The following is an 8,423-nucleotide window of genomic DNA, read 5'->3' on the forward strand; positions in this document are numbered from 1 at the left end:
ATCTGCAGGATTTGGAAACTCAGGCTTGCTGTGCTGCAGTTACATGTTGCTCAGGGCTGTGCAGGACTTCTGCTTCATGTTTCTTTCCCCGAAACAAGGCATTACTTTGGAGAGGTTTTGTTGTTGTTTTCGTTTGTTTGTTTGTTTGTTTTTAGGGGAATGTGGCTATATTAAAATGAATTTGATGCATTCACTTCACAATTAAAAAAAAGGTCCAGTTGTATATTACCTCAAAATAGGAATGCTTTACAGTTCAGATCTCTTTCCTTCTCTTTTTCTGCCTACCCACAGTGTTTAGAATATTTCACTAAAGGTCTCTGCTCCTACCTATTCACTAGAAGTTCTTTCTTGCCTATGTAGATACGCAATATGTTTTATGTGCAAAGCGTGTGGTTAAGAAACATCTGATCATGAGGAATATCACCTATTTTCAATTTTCTAGAAAAAGTATTTTCTAACTTGCTCAGGCATCAGGAGAATTAGCTCAGTTCTCACCTGCTCAAACTTCTGGACTTCCACAGCCACCTGGGCTGCCTGTTCAGGAAAATGGAGGGAAATCACCCCTAGAGTCAAGCAGCAAGACATTGCACCAAGGGGGATTTTGGCATCAAGCATGGTAGTGTGAACAGGATCAGGACTGTGTGGCTACACTGACAAACTGGGTAAGGCCTGGTGTGATCAGTTCACTGCAATTAAACTGCAGTGCACAGGGAGTCTCTTCTTTACTCTCTTTCACTCTGTCTTTCAGTTGGCTCTAGAAAATGAGAACAACTCTGTTTTGTACTTTTCTCCTGGAAACTGATATGCCCTGTGTACACAATACTGGGTAAACAAACCACTTGCTCTACCTCACTGCCCTATGGCAGTGATATAGGATAGTAAAAGGAAGGGTCCCAGTGTCCACTGGCAGGGCACCCCACAGGGAGGCCTGAAAATAATTAGGAGGCTGTTTCTAACCCTCCCGTTATTCTTTGTTCAAGTTGCACTTTTTTGCCACTTTGTTCAAAGGATTGACCTCAGAGCTATTCTTATCAGGCAGATGACCTGAACTGCATGCTCACCTCCTAAGGTGACTTCTGGAAAGCCTTTGCTCACATGGGTGAGACCAGACGTCTGATACTGCAGCACCCAATCCCATAGGAAATCTACTCAAGAAATGTGTAGGGCCAAGCTCTGAAAAGAGCAGTTGCTAGAGATGCGTGGTTTTCTTAGGAAGCTCTCCTGCCCTCTGCAAAGTGTATTCATGAAAGCTCTAGGAGGCATCCTGAGCTGTGAACCCTGATGGAAGCAATTTGGTAGGCGCTGGGGGAGGGTGGTGCAGTTCTTTCTTTCTTCCTGATCAGACCTAGTGCCTGAAGGCCAGCTTTTTTTGTAAGAGCAGGGAGCAGCATGCAGCCATCCCAGGGACACTAAATAAAACACCTGGTGCTGTTCAATGGCTCCTCCGTTTCTGTTGTTGCTACAGGAAAAAAAAAAATATTGTAGTTTCTTTCTTCATTTGTATCTTTGCCCTTCATACCCCTTTCCTTTTTAAAAAATCCATGGAGAGATTAGATTTGCAAATGAACGGGCAGGGAAATGACAACAAAAGGGAGTTGGAGCAGAGGAGTGCAGGTATAATTACTGTAATTAACTCAAGCAGGGGCACAGCCAGCACTGGGAACATCACACGGAGATGCTGTGGGCGAGAGATGGGAGAGGAAGGATGGCCAGTTGCAAGGAGCACCCATGGCCCTGTGGGTCCCCACTGCCAATGGCAATAAGGAAAGCTCAGTCCCGAGCCAGCCCTGAAGCCGAGCAAAGCAAACCAGCTGTGGTGACCTCCATCTCCCCAGATGGAAAGCTGCGGGTTGCTCACAGCCTCCATTTCCCCTTGATCTCAGGAGTAGAGGATGCTATGGGTGTATATAGTGCCCCTGATGTGATAGACCACATCCTTCCACATGAAGGAAAACCCTGTGGCAGCTGAAGTTGCAGTAGAAGTTGAGACCAATACTGGTTTTAGGATTCTATTGTCTTTTCAGATGTGAACCTCACTTAGTGAGTGTGTATTTCAGATTTAATGGATGAGGAGTTTGCAGACCAGTGCCTTGGGATGCCAATAAGTTTCCTAGCTAGAACTGCTGAGAGGAATGTGTGTGCAGGGCTGTGCAGCTGTATGGTCATAGCTCAGAAAAGTTACACAGGCTTGTTAGAAGAGGCTCATGTTTTGCTGCTGAAAGATTCATGTCCCAAGCTCTGTTCCATCAGAGACTTGAGAGCACCTAAATATGTGGCTGGTATATTTAGAAACTGCTATGACTACAGCCCATAGATTCACTGAATCTGTATAGCTACAGAGTATTGTGCTGTTCTGTAAAAACTTCAAAACACACCCTTTTCATTGTGAAAAATATCTGATATGTAGAGGGGGGAATAGAGAGTTCTGTGAACTTAAACTTGCTTCCAAGGATCAAAAAAAAGATAGGAAGTCGGGTTGGAAGGGGCTTTGAGAGATCATCTAGGCCATCTCCTTGCTTTGGGCATGCACATCTGCCCTTCCTTTGCCCTTGACAGCATTTTGACCAAATTCTGCGCGCCTATTCCAATGCTTCCCTTTTCTAAACAGATTAATGTAAATCTTCCATGCTGAAGTTTAACTATCACCTCTCTGGGTGTGGACCATGGGTGTGGAAAACAAATTATTCTTTTCCTTGTAGAAGCTCATCAGATACTTGAGAAGTCTCACAATGTCTTCTCAAGCGTATTTCTTCTACCTAAACATGCTGTCTGTTCTATCTGCTCTTGTTGGCCAGAGATCCTAAGCTTTTGGCCATCCCCCTTCTTTTCTCCTGGACTCTCTCCACCTCGCCTCTGTCTTGGAGTCAGTTACCCGACAATGAATATAATACTTCATGGAATAACCTACATCAAGGTCTGACAGACTAACTTCAGCATCCCAATATAGTACTTCTGTCCTCTGAAAGCAAGACACATTTCTTACTCCTTTCCAGCTTGTGACATGCAGTAACTTCCAGATTCCTTTTTGCAGAATTGCCATCTAGCCAACTGTTCCTTTTTCTGTATTTATGAAGTTGATTATTTCTGCTTAAGTTTAATTACACAAATATGTCCAGGTTGAATTTCAGCTTGTGTTCTGAGATCATTTATCCAATTTGCTGTGATTGTTTCATATTCTATTTCTGTTCTCTAGCAAATTTAATCCTTCCCAGCTTGATGTCATCTGCAGATTTAATAAGTGTACTCTTCATTCCATTATCCAAGTCATTAAATGAAATACTGACTTGTCTTGGACTCACCAGCAAACACCTGTAGAATCCACTCAATACATTTTTCATCTGGGAATGAAACAGTGATAACCATTTTGAAGAAATGGTTTTCTAACTAAAAGTTATTATTCCACATTAGGTTTATGTAGACAATCTTTTCTTGAGTGGTGTGAGTCAGATGTCAAAATGTCAAAAGCTTCACTAGAGTAGAGACACAGCACTGCTACTTCCCAAAACCTGTTATTCTGTTGGGAAAGGAAAGTAGATCACTGCAACCAGAGTTACTCTTGCAAATCCACACTAGCTGTTAAGCTGCTTCATAAGTATAACTTTACATTAGCTTCCCATTCCTGTCCTATTGAAAAGATATGGCTAAGCGCTTTAAACCAATGACTTCTCAGTACTTCATGTATAGTATCTGTTGTATACTGATATAATCCACTCTATATTTGGAAGTAGTTACTTGCTAGTATTACTAATATTACTTATACTGAAGGGAAATCTGTGTCCCAGAAAGCCTCCGTAGCTTGATCAGTCAGTCTCACAGGAAGATGAATCTAAAAGCCTTGAAATCTTGCCCCTTGGTTTGGGTCCAAAACGTAAAACAGATGAGCAAGGACGCATGCTCTCATGCATGTGGGCAGCACAGTCCCACAGCAGCTTTCTCCAGAGATGCAGCCATCAGATGGGACTGGCTGTGGTTACCAAAACCCTTTGGCTGAAGAGGCTCGAGATGCTGTGCACCTAGCAGATGCCATAAGGGGGGGTGCTTCAAAGAAACAAAGTCCCATATTCCCTGAAGAAATAATTTGCATCTTAACCCACCAATGGGGATCAGGTTGTGAATCCCAAGCACCAAAGCCAACCTGCTTCCTGGGTTCCTCATAATCTGCAGCACAGACATGGAAATACTTCACCTTCCGCAGATAGCTGCCAAGGAATCTCAGATTGTGGTTGTTTACCTCTCTTTTTGCTTTGATAATTGGATGATAAAATGCTGAAATGCTGATCTCCCCTCTGCCCAATAAGTGTATTTAGGTATTTCTAGCAAATAGATGACGAAACTGCTAATGTAGAAAGTCTAACAGTTTCCTTTTCTTCAGATCCTATCGGTTAGAACTTTGCCTCACATACTTAGGAAAGAAATGAAGCAATTCAACAGCAATACATATTCTTTCTGATTTGGGGAAAACTTTTTGTTCTGTCCCATTAATTCCCAGCTGTATTCCAACATCATTCTGGGCAGTGTTAGCATGACTGAAGGGACTATTCCATCTTAAAGTTAAGATTTTTATTTTCTCAGCTCTGCCAAGTAAAAACTCACCTTAGCTACATTGCAAGTAGGTGAGATGTCGATGGAAAATTCAGCAGAAAGGGAAGAAAAAAAAAATCCTAACCACCAACATGTAAAGCACTCCTGGTTGTCCTGGATTTTGTCCCATCCTTTGTCAGTTTTTATACACGAAGCCAGGATGCTGAAAGCAAGCATCCAGGTATTTATGTAGGATGAAGGGGCTCAAACTGGAGGTTTTCAGGGGCAATGATTCACTAACTAGCTTCTTGAAAAACTCCTAGCACACTTTTAGAAATAATTAGAAAAATAAGAGCTGATGCAAATTTGTGATAAAATAGTGTGACTCATCAAAATGTCATTAAATTACATCCTCATCTTGTTACTTCTTAAAGTGTCTTTAAGCATTGTAAATATGCTGTAAGCCACAAGTGCTATTGGAGCATATAATAGTACCAGCAGAATTGGGATGAATGCTTACTGTTATAATAGATCTAGTTTTCTTGTGCCTCATACTGTTAGAAGTTGGGAGTAACTGTGATGTAGAAAGCAGGTGTTCTGTTGTAAGGAGATAAGCAGGTAGCCATAGATTATAGAGGCTTTCTTCCTTACAGCTTACATTTTTCCCCCCAGATGTTTCCGATGTTGACATGTTCAAATTGGAGAGAGAGCAAGTATTAGTATGGAATAGCTTCTGGAAGTCCAGTATCCTCAAATCATATGATTTTTCTGAATGACTGGCTAAAAGTCTACTTTTCAGAGCTGGAATTTGTTTGTGACACTTTTTCATAACAGCACTCCCCTGTTGGGATTCTCTTCTTTGTGATAAGTGTTGAATTCACAGTTCAGCATGTTGCTTCATAGAAACTTGGCTTCTTTCTGCAGTCCATTTGCCTGTTTTCATGAAACTTGCAAAAACACAATGACAGATGGAGGTGTAGCCATGTCAAATACTTAGCTGAAATTTGCCCACAAATATGCAAGCTGTGGGGAGCTGCTGCAGTTGTAAGCAATATACTTACAGAAATGAGGCTTCCCCAAGGAAGCCTTGGTGTATTTAGCACCCTGGGGATGGAGTCCTCTCTCATGATGACAGCTGCCTTGGGGAGCAGCAGAGAGGGTTAAGCCTGCAAGGTCTCCTGTCTGTGGAAACATTGGTGGCCTTATGCATGGTAAAGTGCCTTTTTGGCATGCAGAGCTGCTAACAACCTCGTTCTCCTCCTCAGGCTCAATGCCAGTGGGCAAGCATCTGCAAACCAAAATTACAGAGCTCTCTGGATAATGATCTGCCCATTCCATATAGCAGGTGTCTAAGGCTGAATCCATACCACTCCTTCCCATCTCTATTCCCATGCATGTCAGGAAGAGAGGGCTATTCCTCTTTCCAGCTGCTCCCACCCCTGAGATGCCAAGGGAGTCACCCTGCCAGTGGGAGGACACAATGGGCTGATCCTCCCTGTAATAGCTGCAGTGAGCTCTGATCAGAAAGCCCTGAATCAAATCCCAGCCATGTGCATGGGCAGAGAGGAGATGTCATTTTTTGTCTGATTCATATGATGGATATACAGAAGAGCAGTGCCAGTTCCCACCTCCTCTCTGGGCACTGGGAACCAGGAGGGGGAACTAGGATGGCAGTTAGGTCACTCCTGTAGTGCAGTTCCTGTGAGTTTTAGGCTGCAGGGACCTACCAAACTCTCCCTGAGTGAAGTTTGGAAGTTGTCATGACCTTCCTGTAAAGCTTCAGGATAGCCTGCAGTTTCAATTCTAATCACAAGTGCTTAAAACTGCCTTTATCTGTATTTCCTCTGTCCACTTATTCACACCTCTGAGATACTGAAGAAAGGCTCAGCAAGTGTGTAGGCTACTCTCAGCCTCATTGGTGAGCAGAGTAATACTAGCTGTATTCCATCCATGTGCTTCTTACTCTCTCCTTCCCTCCTTCCTACTTCTGAAGGTTTCCTATGCCATTGCAATCTTGCTTTCCCTCCCTACCCCTACCTGCCTATCTGCCTGCCAAACCTGTAGCAGCAGCAGAGATATGGCAACCTGGAGGATTCCCTTTTAGAGTTTTAGGAAGTGTCTAACCATCCAGTGGAGTTACCCAGTGGCATGAGCATTTTGACTCTGTGTCACTGTATTTATTACCTCTTGCATCCTTTTCATCTGGCCTTGGTTACCTGTTGTGTTCTTTTTGCCTGGACTTAGACTGTCCCATGGTTCATGTGCTGTAGAATTCAGGGCACTGACTTTCACTCTAGAAGAACCAGAATTCTCCCCTCCCTGTTGTTGAAGGCTTGAGTTGGGATGCTTTTAGGACTTAGAGGTCAGCCCTTAGGAACAGACACCCTAGAAGACTTTCCTCTCCAAGAAGCTGACAGAGAAACAATGGGGAGAGAAGAGGAGGAAGGATTCTGTAGATCTCTATGAAACTTGAACAAAATCACAGAATTATAGGGGTTGGAAGGGACCTCTAGAGATCACTGAGTCCAACCCCCTGCTAAAACAGGTTTCCTACAGCAGTTGACACAGGTAGGTGTCCAGATGGTCTTCAACATTTCCAGAGGAGATTCCACAACCTCTCTGGGCAGCTTGATCCAGTGCTCTGTCTCTCTGACATTAAAGCAGTTCATCCTTGCTTCAGTATGGAACTTTGTGTGCACTGGTTTCTGGAGACTTCACTTTGGTGGAGTCTGGCATTTGGATGTTAAAGACTCCTAGGCACCATGTCAGTTGTGGCCCTGAGAGCGGTACAGATTTATCTCAGAGTATATTGTGGGGAGGGGAAGTGTTGACAGAACAGGATAGAAGCATGTGTTGCAGCTGCATTCCTTGAATCAGGATCTTCTTTTTTTTTCCACCACAAGCAATTTGCACCCATGTATTATGGCCTGGCTCCCTCCTGTCTTGCGTGACTCCAAGTTGCCTGGAGTAAGGGGTCATTCTTGGTGAGGGTAAAAAAAAATAATTTCACATCACTAACAGCAGGGAAGAATATCAGTCCTCAAGCAGAGAAAAGCACAATGCCCATAAGCATGTGTGATCAACTTTCTTTTGGCTATTGGGGATAAACTGAGAACTAAGGAAGATGAAGCTGTTTATCTTTTACATTAATATAAAGGATGGATGATTGTTGTGGTTTAAGCCAGCAGTTAGCTCAGCACCACACAGTCGTTTGTTTGCTTTCCTCCTTCCCAGGGGGATGGGGGAGAAAATTGAAAAAAACACAAAGTAGAATTCATGGGTTGAAATGAAGCTATTTACTAAGATAGAGAAATGGAAAAGGATGATAGTTGGGACAATAAATATATATATATATTGCTTGTTATATACGTTCATAAATATATCCACGAGCTATTGCTCATCACCCCCTAATTGATGCCCAGCTAGGTCCCTGAGCATTGGAAGAGAGAGATGAACTCCCACCTCCTTCAAAGCTCTCCTTCTGCATGATGTCATACAATATGGAATATCCCTTTGGCCAGTTTAAGTCAGTTGTCCTTATTTTGTTCCCTTCCAGCCCTTTGTTAGAACAGCCTGAGAAACTGGAATGGCTTTGGCTCTGTACAACACTGCTTATCAGCAACTATAAGCACCAGTGTTGTATCAGCATTATTTTTTTCCTAGAACCAAAACATAGCATCATACAGACATTTTATACAGAGACTCTGAGACTCCTCTCAGAAGGAATCCTTCCTTATCCACATTTATCTTGTAAAATAAATATGTAATAAACAAAGGCAAATACTGCTGAAGAGCATTCCAACACATTAACTTATTCCCCTAAGCAATAGAACAAACAAAGCAACTTCATTAGCATTATATATATTCATATATAGTGTAGTGTTTAAGTACCTCCCGTTGGG

This window comes from Lagopus leucura, unplaced genomic scaffold, assembly GCF_019238085.1.
Source record: "Lagopus leucura isolate 7727_CA_CO unplaced genomic scaffold, USGS_WTPT01 Super-Scaffold_1, whole genome shotgun sequence".
Taxonomy (NCBI): Eukaryota; Metazoa; Chordata; class Aves; order Galliformes; family Phasianidae; genus Lagopus; species Lagopus leucura.